The following is a 19,382-nucleotide window of genomic DNA, read 5'->3' as shown; positions in this document are numbered from 1 at the left end:
GATCGGACCTTAATTTTCACCTGCCGGAGAAGGTTCAACCTCTTATTTTGATACTGTCTACCCAACGGCTTCAAATTGCCGGTTTGGTTCAAATCTGACTCGGTTAATAACTATTGACGGTTGTACGGTCAATTTACGACACTGACCTGTTAACTCCACACGGCACGCTTGTTAACAGGTTTGAGTTTGAACTTAACAGGATTCGTGTCTTAAACATGTCGACCTGTTTAAGACATGTTATCCTAAAGACGTACTTATATACGACGTTTCACTCATGTCATTCATAACCCGAAATTATGTTTTTAATGAATGTTATAATTTACTCCTATGATTTTAGTATAAGTATGTTATGTGTGTTGTGGTTTTTTGTTTCATACATGTTAAGAAATGTGGTTTTTTTTTTGTTTTAAGTATGTTATGGATTATGTATTAATTAAAACGTTTACGCTTGTTTTGAAAATTTTTGTTTCATTACATATGCATTATTCATTGTATGTTTAAACAGTTCTCTTAACAGGTTAACCTGTTGCTAAACAAGTTTGTGTTCGTGTTTTGAAAAATTGACACGATTAGTTGTCGTGCCGTGTTCGTGTTTAGTACAAGAGTTCATCATGTCGTGTCTGGCATGTTATGACAGCCCTAGTTAATTAGGCTGCGTAAAAGTTGTTTTGTGCAATGCGACTAAACACGAGAAAGTGTGTATTGACAACTAACACGTGCTTATACCATTTACATGTAGGGCTGTGCAACGGTTCAAAACCGCGAGAATCGAACCGGAACCGGAACCGATAATGAGTGAAAAATAGAACCGGAACCTATTATAGTAAACCGGTTCGGTTCCAGAACCGTTAAATCCGGTTCTCGCTAATCGGTTCTGGCTAGAACCGGTTCGATCATGTATTTATCAAATGAGTTATGCAAACTTTGCAAATTGTAAAACAAGTTTATACAATTATGTCTTCTTTCACGTTAAAACTAATTTAGATTATAACATGAACATCCGTTATATTTTTTATTAAAACCGAAGTGTTGAAGTTAAATAAACCATTAGCAACGATAGATTAATGGAAGATCATATCATTTTATATTAAATTACCTTGATATGTTAAATCAAAATTGATCATGGTTGCTAGTTCTTAAACGTAAAGAAAGAAGATTTGAATTAAAAAATGATTGAATAGATGCCGGTTAATAAGTTATTCTATAAAAAAATGGGGATTGGTAAATTTATTTAAAACGTTTTGAATATTCCGGTTCTTCGGTTCCAAGTCTAGAACCGCCGGTTTTACCCGGAACCGAACCGGGAGCTGTTTAATGCAAATTCTGAGAACCAAGAACCGAACTGGTACACACATTAGCGGTTCTGAGGCACCGGTTCGGTTCTGACGGTTCCGAACCGTTTTTTGCTCACCCCTATTTATGTGATACTTTTGGTTTCCTAGCGCATGTGACTATGGAACTACTATGGAACTAGTTCTTGTCCAACATCTAATTAATAGTAATTTTATGGCCGACGATCTACGAATGTTATTTTCAAGCAAAGTGTTGCTATTAAAAAACTGGCTCGCGGCACAACTTGTTGCCCGTTTGTGTTACGTGTCCACGTAAAAAATACTCTTTAATAAAGGGAATTCATATATCATTAGTGTAAACAACACAATACTCTTTTAAGGCGCTCTCATTTGCGGGGAGGCTAACCCTGTTAAAGTCTGTCCTTGGAAGTCTTCCTACCTACTTTCTTTCCCTCTTTAAAGCACCGGAAAAGATTATCAAAACTCTCGAAGGTTTGAGAAGACGGTTTCTGTGGGGTGGAGCGGGTCTTCTGAATAAAATCAAGTGGGTGGCTTGGGACAGGATCCTAGAGGCAAAATGTAGGGGTGGTTTAGGGGTTGGAGCTATAAAAGATTTGAATGTGGCGTTACTAAGTAAATGGTGGTGGAGGATTAAAAGTCAAGGGGACCATATATGGGCTTCTGTAATTAAGGCGCTGCATGGTAATGCGTGGTGGTTCCTGTCAAGAAATCGCTGAATGGTGTTTGGAAAAATATAGCTTCCCTCGACAAGGAACTTGTTAAATATGGGCTGAATATTCATTCCTCTCTTAGGTGTGTGGTGGGGTCGGGAGATAAGGCCCTCTTCTGGTTAGATAATTGGACGGGGACGGGTTTATTTTGTGATCTCTCCCCAATTGTGTTCAGTTTGGTTGGATCGAAAAAGGTGAAAGTAATGGAGTGTTATGAGCGAATGGGCCCGAATATTTCATGGAGGTTGAAGAAACACTAATTGACCCCGGGCAGATTATGGATAATCTGGGGGTTAAATAGATGTTTCCCACGATGGGTTATGTCCGGCAAAGATGGTTCTTCTGGTGACCTGCAAAACAGACACCGTGAGCTCGTCACTGAGAAAGGGGGGTACCTCCTTGTGACCACCCTCCGGCGTGAGAATCAGACTAGATTGCTCTTGAATATAAGTGTATATTAAGAGATTGCTAGAGAAGATAAGATGTGATAAGGTAATGTAATGTGTCCATACCATTCCAAGGTGTTGGAGTATTTATAGCCGAAGGTAGGTTTCCAAGAAGGTACAGTCGGCTGAATAGTATTCATGTTCTGCCAACTGTGGGCTACGCACATGCCATGCTGGCAGTTGGTGGGTAGGCAGCGGCTGATAGGGACCAGGCCGGCTGTGTACTATTCCTTTTCCACCAACTGCAGGCTATGCACGTGCTACGACAGGTTGGTGAGTAGGCAGCGACTAATAGTCACAGGGGTTGGTGAGTAGGCAGCGGCTGATAGTGACCAGGCCGGCTGTGTACTATTCCTTTGTCATAGTGAGCTGTCGCTGCTTTGGTCAGACCTTTTGTCCATACCTCGTCAGGTACAGTACAAAAGGTTCTCCAGTAGCGTACGGACTGGCTCATTTGGGCGGGAGTATTCTCGGCTTTGGGCGGGAGTGTTCCCGGCTTGCTCACTCCTTCTTCAGGTGACATTACTGAATTATTTAAGAGTTAAGTGCCTTGTGCGTGTAGCCTTGCTGCGCAGGTAGCCTTCCCTGATGGCTTGTATCCGCAGCTGCGGGAACAGGCGGGGTACTTCACCATTGGGAGGCTTTTCCTGCGGGAACAGCTTGCGTACAGCGCGTAAGGACGTCACGTCTCTGAGCATGGTGGGTCCTGCGGATCCAGTTGGTTTCTGCGCAGACGTCCCTCTTCAAGGTGAGTCTTGCGAGTTTAGCCTTTGCGCAGACGTCCCTGTTGAAGGTGAGTCTTGCGGGTTCAACTGCGCAGACGTCCCTCTTTGAGGTGAGTCTTGCGGGTCCAACTGGGCTCTGCTGGGACCTACCTCTTCAAGTCCCCCCAGTCCAATGTTCTTCTCATGAATTGTTAATAAGTTAGGTGAGCTTTTGGACTTAAGCAAAGGGTTTTGAAAAGGGTTTAGTTTTAAGGTTTTCCATGGGGATTCTTCCCGCGAAAGTCCTAATGTCACGTGCAGAAATTCCCGACTTTTCTGCTTGATCTTTGGGTATGATGCGGGTAGGTCTGTAACCTCCTCGCAAGTCAGGAGCGTTGAGTTCCACTTGTGTAGATTCTCCTTGAGGTTTTGGTAGTTTTGAACATAGTGATCAATTATGTTAAAACAACCAATTCCATCTTGGAGCTTCAAACAATCTAGTTCTACACGTTCCCGCTATGCGGGGATGTTATTCTCGTTTCCGCAAGCATGGCCCAGAAGATCCTTCTTGGTTTCAATTCCCTACGGAGTGCTAGGTATGTGAAGGGTTTCGCCTTGACACTGTACCCGCACTCGTCTTATAGTTACTTTACTTCCAAGGTATTCCTGGCTTCAATTCCCTGCGGGTGCTAAGTATGTGAAGGGTTTTGCCTTGACACTGTACCCGCACCCGTCTTATAGTTACTTGGTTGCCGAGGTATTCTTGGCTTCAATTCCCTGCAGGTGCTAAGTATGTGAAGGGTTTTTCCTTAACACTGTACTCGCACTTGTCTTATAGTTACTTGGTTGCCAAGGTAAGGGGTTATTTAACCCTCGCCCTGTGAATGCTCAAACCTCTGCTGGAATTCCTCTAATCTTGTCATCTTCTGATGAGGAATCCGCAGATGGTCCTTTCTTGGTGAGGAAGAAGAAGGCTGCTGGCGCGAAGGGCAAGGCGAAGGTTGCCTCTACTGCCGATCCGGTGAATCGGTCTGACTCAGAGACCGAAAGCGAGGAGGTGGCGGGGAACCCTGGTGGTGGTGAGACAACAGTCTCGGAGGTTGAGACAGCTGCCACTGCCGCACGACCAAGTTCTACGACGGTGACCGGCGTGAAGAGGCCGGCTCCGTCGGGTTCGTCCCCGCCGGTCAGAACCTTCAAGTTGAAGAGAACTCGTAAGTATAAATTAATCTTACCCGCAATTTCTTTCCGCCATTGTTTTTAATATCTTGTCTTCATGCAGGCGTGGATGCTACCGCATTCCAAGGTGATGCGAGGAGGAGCAGCTCTGAACCCATGACGGTAGGTTTGGTCAACCTACCCGAGGCGATGACCCAGGCGGCTGCGCCTGCTTCAAGTGTTGGTTCAGTTGCTCACTCGGTTGAGGCAACTGTTCCAACTGTGACGTCGTCTCCGCCGGCTGTCAGTGCCATATTCACTGATTCCTTCACTGAGCCGGCGGTGAGTTTTTCTGCGGGCTCTTCCGCAGTGGCGACCACGGTTGTGAGTTCACTTCCGGTGAGTTCACCTCCGTTGGTTCCTACGACGGCGGCTTCAACCGCGCCTCCGGCACCGGCGACCACCTCGCCTCCGGCCGGTTCAGCAGGTATGTTTGGGGTTGGGGCGTCTAGCCAATCTCTGCCTCCTTCCCATATGCCTGGCCTCTTGGATGGATATCCGTTAGGTTCGGGTGATGGGTTTGGCGGCTACAGGCTTGTCGTCGACCCTACAGGTGCGTAGGGTTATTTTAGCCTGTTATGTTTTTTTTTATCATCTTTTCCCAACTGCTTTTTATTTTTGCAGTGTCGGATTCGAATGAGGTGTTTGTTCCGCGGTGGAACATCCGCCGGGGAACCACCCTTCGGACGGCTGTGGATTGCGTCGAGTGGGCGCGCCACGCCGCCCCCAGTGGTGCACTGGGAGACGCTATGTCGAGCTACCAAGAGGGTAGGCTGACAAACGAGCTTCGAATTCTCCTTGCCCGGATGCAGCCGCGCGTCGAGCTGCTTTGTCGTGAAAACGACAAGTTAAAGGCGGCTCGTATCCAAGAAGTAGCTCAGGCGCGGGCTATCCGGGAGGAGAACAGGATACTCTCCGCCGTCGCTGCGGAGAAGGAGAAGGCCTTCAAGGCCCTTGAGGTTGAAGTTCAGGCCCGTCTCGAGGCCCGTTCCAAGGCTACCCAAGCTGTTAATGAACAGCTTCGGTTGGCTAAGGAAACTGCACGGAACGCAACTGAGAGGGCCACCAAGGCTGAAGCTGTTGCTGAGCCTCTACGCACTGAGAATGAGGAGCTCAAAGCCAAATTAGAGAGGCTCCAGCAGGCTCATGATGCCTTAGCTATGGAAGATGCCAAGAAGCTCCAAGAGATCTTGGACCAGAGGGGGGTGCTTGACCACACTGAGCGTAAGCTAAGGGGCGTCGAAGAGGCTGCAGCCAAAGATGTGTTGCTTGCCAACCTTACAAAGAACGAAGCCGAACGCGCCCGTAATGAAGCTCAAGCTGCCCTCCAGGAGGCTCTGGTTACCAAGGAATGACTTTTACGAGAAGCGTTGTCGCAGGTATGCATAGCTTCATAATATCTTTACGCTTTTCTTTGTACTTAGAAAATGTTTTGATACTTGTATTTTTGTTTTGTAGGTTGTGCATCGGGTCTTCACGGACACATCATATGACGATGCCATGAGCGCAGCCCTCAACGCTTCTCATGAGGATGGGGAAAAGGCTGGCTTCCTGCTTGGTCTAGGGTTCGTTGAGAAGGGCATCCCGCCTTCCAACTTCCCTTTATATGATGTGGATACTGAAGCTGTTTATGACCAAGCAGTGAACCAGTATGTCGCCTTCCCGCACCCGGTGGTGGAGAAGGTGAACGAAGTTGCTGCTGCTGATGATGGGCTAACCATTCTCAAGACCTTCCTTGAACTGCCACAGCCAAGTGATGGTGCGGGTACAAGTGGGTTTGGAGGGAGTGGTCCTGAAGCTTGAACCTTTAAATCCTTCCCACTGTTAGGATAGGTTTATATCTTTGTATAGATTTAAATTCTTGTAGGCGGGTAGATACCCGGCCATTCTTGTAACAGCTGAATTTTTATGGAATATAAATCTTTTGTGCGGGTAGGACTGCCACTTTCACTGTATGACTTGCTTTATAAATGTTATATGACTTGCTCATGCATATGATAGCTTAATTTGGCACTTGTTTTGCCGCATAAACAATATATGATTCGCTTGTACATATTTTAGTTTAACTCAGCAATTTCTTAAGTACTTTGAATAAGTTAACCTTTCAACGTGGTAGATAATAGGTTAAAGTTTTGCTTCCTTTTTCGTGATTGTGCGGGTAAGACCGTCACTTTCACTTAGTAGGATGGCTAAACTTTACCTATATCCGACCTGCGTGAAGGTTTTCCTCATCATTTCCTTAGAAATTTTGTAAGTGTTTTGAATAACTTATCCGTTCGACGCGCGGTTGTCAATAGGTTAGTTCGGTTTCCTCTATCATGATTTGTGCGGTTAGGACCGGCACTTTCATTTAGTGGGATGACCCAACTTTACCTGTAACTGACCTGCGTGAAGGTTGGCCGTTTTTTGTGTTTATGCGGGTTTTGCCGCCTTCCACACGCAACGATTTCTTCACACTTATGCGGTGAAGACCGGCATCAGTGTGGAATAAATTAACCGTTCGACGCGCGGTTGTCAATAGGTTAGTTCGGTTTTCTCTATCATGATTTGTGCGGTTAGGACCGGCACTTTCATTTAGTGGGATGACCCAACTTTACCTATAACTGACCTGCGTGAAGGTTGGCCGTTTTTTGTGTTTATGCGGGTTTTGCCGCCTTCCACACGCAACGACTTGCTTTCCCACTTATGTACGCGGTGAAGACCGGCATATCAGTGTGGAAAGTTCATAAGTATAAATGTAAGACTAGCGTCAATGTGATAAGGAGAATCATTTCCATTAGAAGTGGCTCTAGGCCTTTTCTTTTACAAGTTTGGAATTGATCTACATGCAGACTGTGTAATTGAGCTCCCTTCCATGTTCTTGGGAGTGTCATCGAGCCTTTCGAGCCGATATGCACTTGGTTCGGAATCTCGTTGTTTACGCAGTATGTAGTCTCCGACATTGAAGCTGCAGTTTTATTCGTGTTTTCCCCAACTGGGGTTCTACACGCATTAGCCTGCTCAGCGTTCATTACGCCACGTGGTGCGTGAGCGTCCCATCTCTGACAAATGCTTCGACGATGTCCTTCAAGTCTACGCATTCCTCGGTGTTTTGGCCTCTTGTCCTGTGGAAGTCACAGAATTTGCTCTGATCAGCGTTGTGACGCTCTCGGATTATTGGAGCCTTTGGCCATGGGAGTCTCTCGGTGTCGAATATCTCGGTGACGCTTTTGGTGAGTGGCGTCCATCTGGAGTACCGGTTCGACGACTGCATGTTATCCTTTCCGCCTAACCGAGGGTGCGAGCCGGATGAGGTGTCAAAGTTTACCCTTGACTGCCAAATACCTAGCTTCCTTTTTTTGTTTAGTCGGGCGGTAAGGACATTGTTTTCTCTTGTTTTCTGGGTGTAGAGGTTTGTGCTCTGGGGAAGATCTCTACCCAGTTGCCTTTCCGTTTCCGCGAAGCGTTTAGCTGCTGTCATGATGGCATCCCATGTGGATGGCATGCCATCTTTACCCGTTAAGGTGCGGATGAGCTCTGGGTCCTTCGCGCCCTGGATGAAAGCAGCGCGAACAAGATCTTCGCTAATACTGCCCAGACTTAGCTTATTTGAATTGAAGCGCGTGATGAAGTCTAGTAAAGACTCATCTTCCTCTCGGATGCAGTTGAGGATTGTCCATTGTTCTTCAGTGTACTTCCTTTGTTGACTGAAGTGTTGGCTGAACTTCTGTTTGAAGTCTGTCCAATCGTAGATGTGGTGGACCGGTAAACGGTCGAACCACGCTCTGGCTGCTCCAACCAGCGTCATCTGGAACATATATCACCACGTGGGTTCCGTCCAGTTGCTGACGGTTGCCCCACTATGAATCTGTTCAAATGATCGTCTGGGTCGGATATACCATCATAAGTGTCGATGTTGGGCATCTGCTTGGAACTCTTCGGGGCGATTGCTTCCGCAATGTCCCTTACAAACTTGGACGTTCCCGCATTTGCAACAGTTGGTCTAAAAGCTTTGGAGAAGTCACGTGGGTTTCTACCCGCGTTTTTTGGTTTGAAAGTTTCTCCAAAATTCCTTCTCGGTTGGAAGTCCGTGTCCTTACGCTTCCCTTTCGCCCTATGGCGAGGGTTTACGTCGGTGTCGGATTCCTCCCGATCATCGTCCGAGTACTCGCACTCACTGCTCATGTTGAGCTGTTGTCGAGTACTTCCGAATTCTTCAGCCTGTTGAAGTGAACGCAAGCGTTCATCCAACTAAGCTTGGAATTCCTTCTGACGTGCTTCCGCCCACGCTTTAACTTGTTCAAGTGTTTGGCGGGGGAGCCTCGTCTGTTGTCTTTCCACCTGGGTATCAATGAATCCCAGGGGATGATTGTTTACTGCACTTGCCCTGGCTCTAGTGACCGGGGTAGTGTTCGTAAAATTTACTGCACTTGCCCCGGCTTGGGTAACCGGGGTAGTGTTCGTAAAACGTGTGTATTCGCCGGTGTTCCCCTCAGTAGCTGGGGTTGTGGTTACCGGGGTTTCTTGGTTACTCCCTGGCCTGGGGACCGGAGTAACGTTAACCATCTTTCCAGAAGTTTTGAAAAAACTGAAAAAGAATAAGTTCTAGCTTTTATGCACGGATGGCGCCAATGAAGAAACACTAATTGATCCCGGGCAGATTACGGATAATCTGGGGGTTAAATAGATGTTTCCCACGAGGGGTTATGTCCGGCAAAGATGGTTCTTCTGGTGACCTGCAAAGCAGACACCGTGAGCTCGTCACTGAGAAGGGGGGGTACCTCCTTGTGACCACCCTCCGGCGTGAGAATCAGACTAGATTGCTCTTGAATATAAGTGTATATTAAGAGATTGCTAGAGAAGATAAGATGTGATAAGGTAATGTAATGTGTCCATACCATTCCAAGGTGTTGGAGTATTTATAGCCGAAGGTAGGTTTCCAAGAAGGTACAGCCGGCTGAATAGTATTCCTGTTCTGCCAACTGTGGGCTACGCACATGCCATGCTGGCAGTTGGTGGGTAGGCAGCGGCTGATAGGGACCAGGCCGGTTGTGTACTATTCCTTTTCCACCAACTACAGGCTATGCACGTGCTACGACAGGTTGGTGAGTAGGCAGCGGCTAATAGTGACAGGGGTTGGTGAGTAGGCAGCGGCTGATAGTGACCAGGCCGGCTGTGTACTATTCCTTTGTCACAGTGAGCTGTCACTGCTTTGGTCAGACCTTTTGTCCATACCTCGTCAGGTACAGTACAAAAGGTCCTCCAGTAGCGTACGGACTGGCTCAATTGGGCAGGAGTATTCCCGGCTTTGGGCGGGAGTGTTCCCGGCTTGCTCACTCCTTCTTCAGGTGACATTACTGAATTATTTAAGAGTTAAGTGCCTTGTGCGTGTAGCCTTGCTGCGCAGGTAGCCTTCCCTGATGGCTTGTATCCGCAGCTGCGGGAACAGGCGGGGTACTTCACCATTGGGAGGCTTTTCCTGCGGGAACAGCTTGCGTACTGCGCGTAAGGACGTCACGTCTCTGAGCATGGTGGGTCCTGCGGATCCAGTTGGTTTCTGCGCAGACGTCCCTCTTCAAGGTGAGTCTTGCGAGTTTAGCCTTTGCGCAGACGTCCCTGTTGAAGGTGAGTCTTGCGGGTTCAACTGCGCAGACGTCCCTCTTTGAGGTGAGTCTTGCGGGTCCAACTGGGCTCTGCTGGGACCTACCTCTTTGAGGTGAGTCTTGCGGGTCCCACGGATGGCGCCAATGAAGAAACACTAATTGACCCCGGGCAGATTACGGATAATCTGGGGGTTAAATAGATGTTTCCCACGAGGGGTTATGTCCGGCAAAGATGGTTCTTCTGGTGACCTGCAAAACAGACACCGTGAGCTCGTCACTGAGAAGGGGGGGGGTACCTCCTTGTGACCACCCTTCGGCGTGAGAATCAGACTAGATTGCTCTTGAATATAAGTGTATATTAAGAGATTGCTAGAGAAGATAAGATGTGATAAGGTAATGTAATGTGTCCATACCATTCCAAGGTGTTGGAGTATTTATAGCCGAAGGTAGGTTTCCAAGAAGGTACAGCCGGCTGAATAGTATTCCTGTTCTGCCAACTGTGGGCTACGCACATGCCATGCTGGCAGTTGGTGGGTAGGCAGCGGCTGATAGGGACCAGGCCGGCTGTGTACTATTCCTTTTCCACCAACTGCAGGCTATGCACGTGCTACGACATGTTGGTGAGTAGGCAGCGGCTAATAGTGACCGGGGTTGGTGAGTAGGCAGCGGCTGATAGTGACCAGGCCGGCTGTGTACTATTCCTTTGTCACAGTGAGCTGTCGCTGCTTTGGTCAGACCTTTTGTCCATACCTCGTCAGGTACAGTACAAAAGGTCCTCCAGTAGCGTACGGACTGGCTCATTTGGGCGGGAGTATTCCCGGCTTTGGGCGGGAGTGTTCCCGGCTTGCTCACTCCTTCTTCAGGTGACATTACTGAATTATTTAAGATTTAAGTGCCTTGTGCGTGTAGCCTTGCTGCGCAGGTAGCCTTCCCTGATGGCTTGTATCCGCAGCTGCGGGAACAGGCGGGGTACTTCACCATTGGGAGGCTTTTCCTGTGGGAACAGCTTGCGTACTGCGCGTAAGGACGTCACGTCTCTGAGCATGGTGGGTCCTGCGGATCCAGTTGGTTTCTGCGCAGACGTCCCTCTTCAAGGTGAGTCTTGCGAGTTTAGCCTTTGCGCAGACGTCCTTGTTGAAGGTGAGTCTTGCGGGTTCAACTGCGCAGACGTCCCTCTTTGAGGTGAGTCTTGCGGGTCCAACTGGGCTTTGCTGGGACCTACCTCTTCAGAGGTGGAGTTGGAAAAGATGCCCTTCCTCTGTTGAGGAAACATCTGAGTTGCATCAATTGATGACAATCTTTGAATCCCAAGCAGTTTCTGATGGGGAAGATAAGTGGCAATGGAGAAACGGGCCCGGAAATAGTATAGACGTTAAGATGGTTCGTCTTGAGTTGGAGGCGGCTAAGGGCATTACTTTTCCTAGTTATTCGTTCCTTTGGTTGAAGCATGTCCCAAGCAAGGTCCTTTTCTTTATTTGGAGAGCGATTGAAGGGAGGATTGTTTCCAAAAAGGCCTTATCGTTTAGAGGGGTGTCTTATGGTAATCTGTCCTGCCTTGTGTGTGGTGCGGTGGAAGATGCCGACCATATTTTGGTTAACTGCGCGTTCGCGAGGTTGGTTTGGTCCCAATTCTGCCTTTGGGTTAAGGTTTCGGTTGATAGTCATCCGGTAGGCGTGTTAGCGATGCTGCAATTCTTTCTTAACTGGAATTGTTCGGCAAAGAGGAAAGAGGCTATTTTGGTGTGATGTGGAGAACCTGGATCCACCGAAACGATTTAATTTTCTCCGGGAGGAATGCTTCTCCTCTAAAGATTATCGAGGATGTCAAAGAGTTAACTTTCTTGTGGTTAACTAATCGCTCGAATTTTTCTAAGGAGGAGTGGAGATCTTGGTCGAATTTCTATCTAGAGGACTATACTATGATTGATTAGTTGGTGTTGTGGGTAGTGTTTTGTTCTTTGGGTACTGCTGTTTGGCTCAGCCCCTTGCTGGGTTTTTTATTCTGTTTCTTTGTTTTTTCATTTTTTTTGGTGGTTGATTGAATGAAAGTTTAGTTTTTCAAAAAAAAAAAAAACACACACACAACATTAATAATTTAAAAATAAACAAGTTGGTTCGACGAGCCATGAGCTCGCTAGAGTTTTTCACGTGCTCGTCATTTTTGTTCGTTAAGATAAATTTGCTTAGTTGTAAACAAGTTGGCTTGAGTCAAACCTAGCTCAGCTCAACTTGACTCGTTTATAGCGCTACACTCAATCAGGCTCACTTTGGTTCAACCCACTCAAAACAATCAGGCTCATTTACCATGTATTACAATTGATTATTGAAGTGTAGGAAATATAGCAAGGTTTGAGGCTCACTTAATACACTCATAGTCCCATGCTAGATCTTGTTAATTGTGTACTGAAATTGCAGCCCACAAAGAAGAATGAAGGGGATTTTATTAGTATATAACTATATCTACATGTAACATACAAATGTACTTTCTATAATCTTCACAAAAGAATCGTGTAACCCGAAAACAATCCAAATTTAAACGGAAAGCTCCCTGTCAACTCAATGTGTTCCAAGGTCCTCGGAAGTCCATATTTAACTACAGCCTGATGGCCAGCTCTGAAACCGTTTCCATAAACTGGTGACATGTCAGACTCAATCTGGTGCTTAAAGAATTCGACAAGCTTCTTGTCAAATGGAGATCGTTCCCCTTTCCTTGATGACGTGGCAGATGACGTGTTACCATTTGATATGAAAGCTGTTTGTGCTCTTAACCACATGTGAGCTAAACTTGACATATTCCTTCTTCTACATCTTGACTGAGTGTACGATACCCTTCGGTTAAAAAAAAAAAAAAAATAGGTCGCTAAATGGTATTTATAAATAACGAATGTTATTTTTTTTTGTTTTCCAATTTCTTTAAAATTCTAGAAAACGATTACAATAAAATGGTAGACAACATTCCTCATTGACATAAGCCGCCCGCTGGTACGAGCCAACACGGGACAGGCAAGTCATGTTAATTATTATTATAGAAACAATGTTATACTCCGTCTATCCCAAAACTAGTGTCCACAAACAGGAAAAAAAAGGAGACACACACAAAATTTAAGTTGTGTGTTATTAATACAATAACTTGTCAGTAGAATACAAATTTTACCCTTCTAGTTGAAACACCATTGACATAGAATAGAAAACTTTGCATTCATGAAAAAAGTAATCAAGGGTAAAACATGAAAATAAAATAATAAAAATGTAATTTTCTAGTGTCACATCTTTTTATTGTGTACCGAACAAAAAGATATATCGATCACACACTTAACTCTTTGCAATCATATCAATTACATCATTTTAGTAAATTTAATTTAATATTAATTATCAAATTGATAAGATAATTCCATTAACCCTTGTCCCAAATTAATAATTTATTTTAGCTAATATGTTTGAAATGTTGCAATTGATATGATGTCAGTAACTATATGTGATTGATACATCTTTCTGTACATGTATGCAAGTGTATTGACCAGTTTATATATCATGACTAAAGTCACTAAACGATAAAATTTATTTAGTTTTTGCAGTTAAAACCTTGAAGCCTTAACCACGCATGCATCATTTCATGAGCTAAAATTGATCCTGTCAACAACCTGCATGCACAAAAAATCTAATAAAGCTTGATTATTACAAAACCTATATTATTCCAATCATAACCTTTTATTTAATATGGGTCAAGGCGGGTAACTTTAAGCGTGGTCGTGTGGACCAAAACTGGTCAGACGGTCGGGTTGACCAGAGACACTTACTTTTCAAAAACTACTACTATTCATATATAACTAGTCCGCCAAATATGGTTACAAAACCTAAATTATTCCAATCATATATATTGAATAAAATGGTTCAGGAGGGTGGACCCATTTGATACGTATCCATTGCGACTAAATTTTTTAATTGGCTCATTTGATCCATGATATGTGCTTACAAAGAATGCTGTTATAAGTTATAGAATGGAGATACTATAAAAGATAAGAAAAATAAAAAATACCTAGGAAGCCCATATAAAATGAGAATCGCTGTGACCTCACAGCGATTCTCAGCTTATATGGTTCGGTTCTCATGTCTGGGACCCAATTTCCCGCCCCGACTCTTGGTCGTCTCAATACCTGACAACATATAAGATTCAGTGCATTTAAATAAATTATTCCAGATACAAACATGTATACGCACGCACGTACTGTGCTGATAGTTTGCTCCTCAGAAAGGCAAAGTCCTCGTGTCTCAGGCATGTGGAAATGACCCTGACAAAATAATAAAAAAATAAAATAAAAAACAAACTTTCCATCCAAGATGCATACAAATTAAAAAGATGTGCACTGTGGGTAAGGTCATTTTTGATACAGATCAAAATGGGCAGTGTCGGGTTGATCAGCAAACCCTTATTATCCACTTTTTGAGAAAATTAAAAATATCATTGCCTTTAACAATTATCACAAAATAAATAAATAATTAGAATATTAATCTAAATCTTGAATTAATTAGGAGGCTGTGTTCAATAAAGATGAACTTTGGGCCCCCTTTCAACCTGTTTGGCATCTTCTGCCCATTTGACAAATTCCCCCCTTGGCAACTTTTTAAGTTGGCCCGTTTGAAGCCAAACACAACCCAAATCGACCCATATATAAGTAAATAGAGCAAAAATGACACTTATTGTTGAGAATTCCAGCATGTACAGTAAGCCTGGCGAACTAGGCAAATCGGGCGGGTTCAGGTGATCGTCTATACGGGCTCTAAGAAAAATTAGTTTCAAAATGAGCCGTTTTAAAAAAGTACCTACACGGTTTGGCTAAAAACGGGTTCTGACCTAAATGGAGTCTGCTTGTGTAGACAAAAAATGGTCATTGGTAGTGCTTACCCATTTAGACACTTTTTAAGTTAACAAGTTATATAATAGTTGTCTGTTTTGACTCATTGACTAATTTGAGAAGACCCGAATTGACCCATTGACTAATTTGAGGTGACCCAAAGCAACCCATATACAACTTCACTACATATTACATAACAACGTCTGAAAGGATATCCTTACATTCCTCTCGCCATCCATGGCCTCATTAAGTGCTTCCCTCTCAACCAAAAGTAAAGGAATTATTTGTTCTACTTTCATATTTAAACTTTCATAAAACGCTTGTATATCAAGATATAGCGGCTGACATTCACTTGTATCCATAACCGAAGAGTCAAGACACTCTAAGCAAAGCTTCCGACCATCATTAAGAGCAGCATAGCTTGTGCCACATGGCTGAAAATCATTGGCAATCGCTTCTAATATCCAATTTATAATAAATGCAAAATCTAGTTATTATTCATTACAATGTTACCTGCATTCGCTCACAACTACAACACCTAGGAGTCCCATCATGCTCATGAAATGGACAGTACTTCTGGGCCCAGAAAGGATGTGCCCGGTGTTCAATAAGGCCCGCAGCGTTTGTTGGAATCTAAAACAAAATGAAATTTCCAGCAAGAAAAATATATATAAAAAACATAAAATAGTATATATATGATACTTAGGCCTGTAAACAAACCGACCGTTCAGTGAACCGTTCGGCGTTCGGTTATTTACTATACGAACGGACATGAAAAAAAAGTCCGTTCATATAAATTCGTTAGTTTAGGTGTGTACGTTCGTTAATATATATTTAAATTTTTTTGGTCCATTACAACTTAAGTCTATTTTAATTGTTCTTCACATCACTTTTAACTAGTTTTAGCACAGTTATGTTCGCTCATTTAAGTTCAATTATGTTAGTGTTTACCATTCATGAACTGTTAGTTTATACTATTAATGAACAAACATAAACGAGCATGACCGTATTCATTTTCTTAACGAACGATTACGGAAAAGAAAACCCCTTTCGTTTAATTGTCCGTGTTCGTTCTGTTCATTTACAAGCCAAATGATACTTACAAAGTGCTGGCAAACATCACATTTTGGATGATAGTATTCCTTGTAGCAAGTTTTGTGATAAGGGTAATTTCCTGACATGGAAAACTACATTAAAAGGAAAAGATGCGGATGATTATAAGTCAACATTAGCTTGAATGCTTGATAAACTTAACTAAATTCAAATCAACTAAATGTTAACATAGCATTACTATATATAGATGTAATCCTATATGATATCAATACCTCATAATCAGCAATCGGTTGGTTACAGGCGTGGCATCTAAAACATTCGGGATGCCAAACTGCACCCATGCAACTTAAAAATCTGCCATGACCGATCTCATAATTACAACCAGCACATACCCTGCAACAACAACAACAGAAAACACAAATGTATATGTAAAAAAAGGGAAAATTTCACCTGATTGTAACCAAGTTTCCCACTAAAGTTACTCAACATTCATTAGGTGTTCCAATCCTGTGGAATTTTCTTATAATTATTAAAAAATAAGTCCAAATTAAGTGACCAAAATGAAACATTTATGAATCCTGGTTAATGTTTAGTACTATTTTGTCCAACTTTGACATAAATTGAACAAGTATGAAACTTGGTTGTTATTTAGATTTTTTTTCTTCATTGTTACTTCATACTTCAAGTTTAATCTTTTAAAAAAATAATCACCAAATAGTAACTAGGATTCACATATGTTTCATTTAGGTCACTAAAGCTTTAAAAAAAAACTTGGCATTCATAATTTCAGAAGACTGGAACACCTACTGAAAGTTGAGTGAATTTTGTGAAAACACTTGCAAAACTTGGTTACTATTAGGTGAACTTTTCAATAAAAAACAGTTCTTCTAAACAGCAAATCTCTATACTTTAGTACGGAATTACAATTAAAGGATTAACGGAATTACCTGAATCCTGTCGAATATGGGAACGGTATAGGTTGATACATGTTTCCATTGCCATTTCCGTATACATTTCCATTTCCATTTGCATTTCCTTTTCCTTTTCCTTTTCTATTTCTATTTCTAATTCTGGGTGGAGACTCCACTTTAAGACTCGCTTGTAGAGCCTTTGCTAGCTGTTCATCTTCTTTTAGTTGAGAGTCATCATCACCTACCCAACAATCAAAAAATAATTGTTACATTCATATTTCAGAGTCCACGGATGGTAATTTCCGATAAGACCCAAATGATACACGAAAATAATCAGGTTTTGGGTTTATTTAACCCATTCAAAAAACGGGTAGTGCACGGGTTTACCTGTTTAACCCGTTTAGTTAAACATGTTAACTCACCAACCTAATTAGTTAATCAGGTCAACCCACTAACCCGTTTAACCCATTTGTTAAACGGGTCATGTTCGGGTTACACAGTTTTAATAGCGTACAGGTTAGGGTTAATGCTTTTGATACGAATATAAATACGATTCTGTTCGTGTTGAACAATTCAGCTCACCAACATGTGAACCCGCAAATCATCATATTATTTTGATGTTGAAAACATCATCATCATCATCATCATCATCATCATCATCATCATCATCATCATCATCATCATCATCATCATCATCATCATCATCATCATCATCATCATCATCATCATCATCATCATCATCATCATCATCATCATCATCATCATCATCATCATCATCATCATCATCATCATCATCATCATCATCATCATCATCATCATCATCATCATCATCATCATCATCATCATCATCATCATCATCATCATCATCATCATCATCATCATCATCATCATCATCATCATCATCATCATCATCATCATCATCATCATCATCATCATCATCATCATCATCATCATCATCATCATCATCATCATCATCATCATCATCATCATCATCATCATCATCATCATCATCATCATCATCATCATCATCATCATCATCATCATCATCATCATCATCATCATCATCATCATCATCATCATCATCATCATCATCATCATCATCATCATCATCATCATCATCATCATCATCATCATCATCATCATCATCATCATCATCATCATCATCATCATCATCATCATCATCATCATCATCATCATCATCATCATCATCATCATCATCATCATCATCATCATCATCATCATCATCATCATCATCATCATCATCATCATCATCATCATCATCATCATCATCATCATCATCATCATCATCATCATCATCATCATCATCATCATCATCATCATCATCATCATCATCATCATCATCATCATCATCATCATCATCATCATCATCATCATCATCATCATCATCATCATCATCATCTTCTTCTTCTTCTTCTTCTGCTTCTGCCAGTGATACCGCGAGTGCATGGTCAATTTCTTCCATCTCAAACCGGGGATCCTGCTAAAGTTTATCCAACTAATAAACTAAGCTTAAACTTATTTTAAAAAAGACTAGAATAATAATATATCTGAATATTGTGACTACAATGGAGGAGGAACCCTCAATATACAAGAAATATTGTTTTTAATTTTGTAATACACATCACCATTTTTTCAGCCCAAACGGTAACTCGCAACTTTTATATAACTAGGTATCATACTGTTGTAAACATTATTATTTTATGTTTTATGCATATACCGAATTCAGCTGCAAGCGGAAGCCCACTACTTAATTACAATTAACAGCTATCAACATGCCCAAATATAATAAAACATTAACAACTGAACAGAATAGTAGTTACCCATGATGTGGAAGGATAATTATCATGTGATGTGGTATAACCTTCAAATCTCCAATCATACTCCTCTTCTGAAACTTCATGATCAGACCCTTTAAAGAACTTGCTAAGCCAGCCCATTACAGGCAACTACAGGTTCAAATAATAACATGTAACATATTATTAAAGTGAAAAATTGAAACTTTGATAACAGGCAAGTGACTAATGTGGCTTACAATTGTAAGAGGTGAAATGAGTAAAGGTAATTGAGTGTTGTTGTCTTCCTTCAAAATCGAAAACAAGAATTAAAGGGTTACTTTTAGGTCGTGATTCTGAACAAGTGATTTGAAGTTGAAGAATCTGAGAATCACGAACCCAACACGCATCAGCTTTTGCCTTTCCAAGAAGTAGAAGATGGTTATTGAAATCAACCAAGAAATTTACAAAAGTCAGTCAATAACTAATATACAAACCAAGGGCCAAAGCCTTTTCTTTTTCCTTTTTTTTATGTGGGGTTCGAATAGTGTAAAATGTCAAGACTTGTCACTTCTAACTTAAACCAACTTTAGAAGTTGGAACACCGGTTTTATGATACAAGATACCTGCCTTAGACAATATTGTTAAGTCCAATTACAAGACCAAGTCATAGATAATCCAAAATCCCAATACACCACAAGAATCCTTATGATAATTCTGCTTGTCTGGATTATTAAATTTTTACCCATAACACATACCATTAGGTATTTAAGAACTACACAAATACAAACTATACTAG

General features: G+C 42.5%; 1 pseudogene across 1 annotated transcript; it reads right to left on the bottom strand.

Annotated features, from left to right (window-relative positions):
- Positions 1-12,212: 12,212 nt before the first annotated feature.
- LOC143629327 (protein DA1-like) lies at positions 12,213-19,106 on the bottom strand (annotated as a pseudogene). The gene is made up of 12 exons (XR_013152933.1): positions 18,844-19,106; positions 18,632-18,757; positions 18,186-18,291; positions 16,827-17,055; positions 16,152-16,272; positions 15,930-16,013; positions 15,340-15,459; positions 15,048-15,260; positions 14,200-14,262; positions 14,010-14,127; positions 13,556-13,614; positions 12,213-12,802 (listed from the first exon to the last, which is right to left on the bottom strand). The product of XR_013152933.1 is annotated as a protein DA1-like (transcript).
- Between the last annotated feature and the right edge of the window lie 276 nt (positions 19,107-19,382).

This window comes from Bidens hawaiensis, unplaced genomic scaffold (assembly GCF_021521415.1).
Source record: "Bidens hawaiensis isolate Kalapana, Puna unplaced genomic scaffold, B.hawaiensis_p1.1 tig00005181_1, whole genome shotgun sequence".
NCBI lineage: Eukaryota > Viridiplantae > Streptophyta > Magnoliopsida > Asterales > Asteraceae > Bidens > Bidens hawaiensis.
This window is presented reverse-complemented; position numbering and strand designations above follow the sequence as displayed.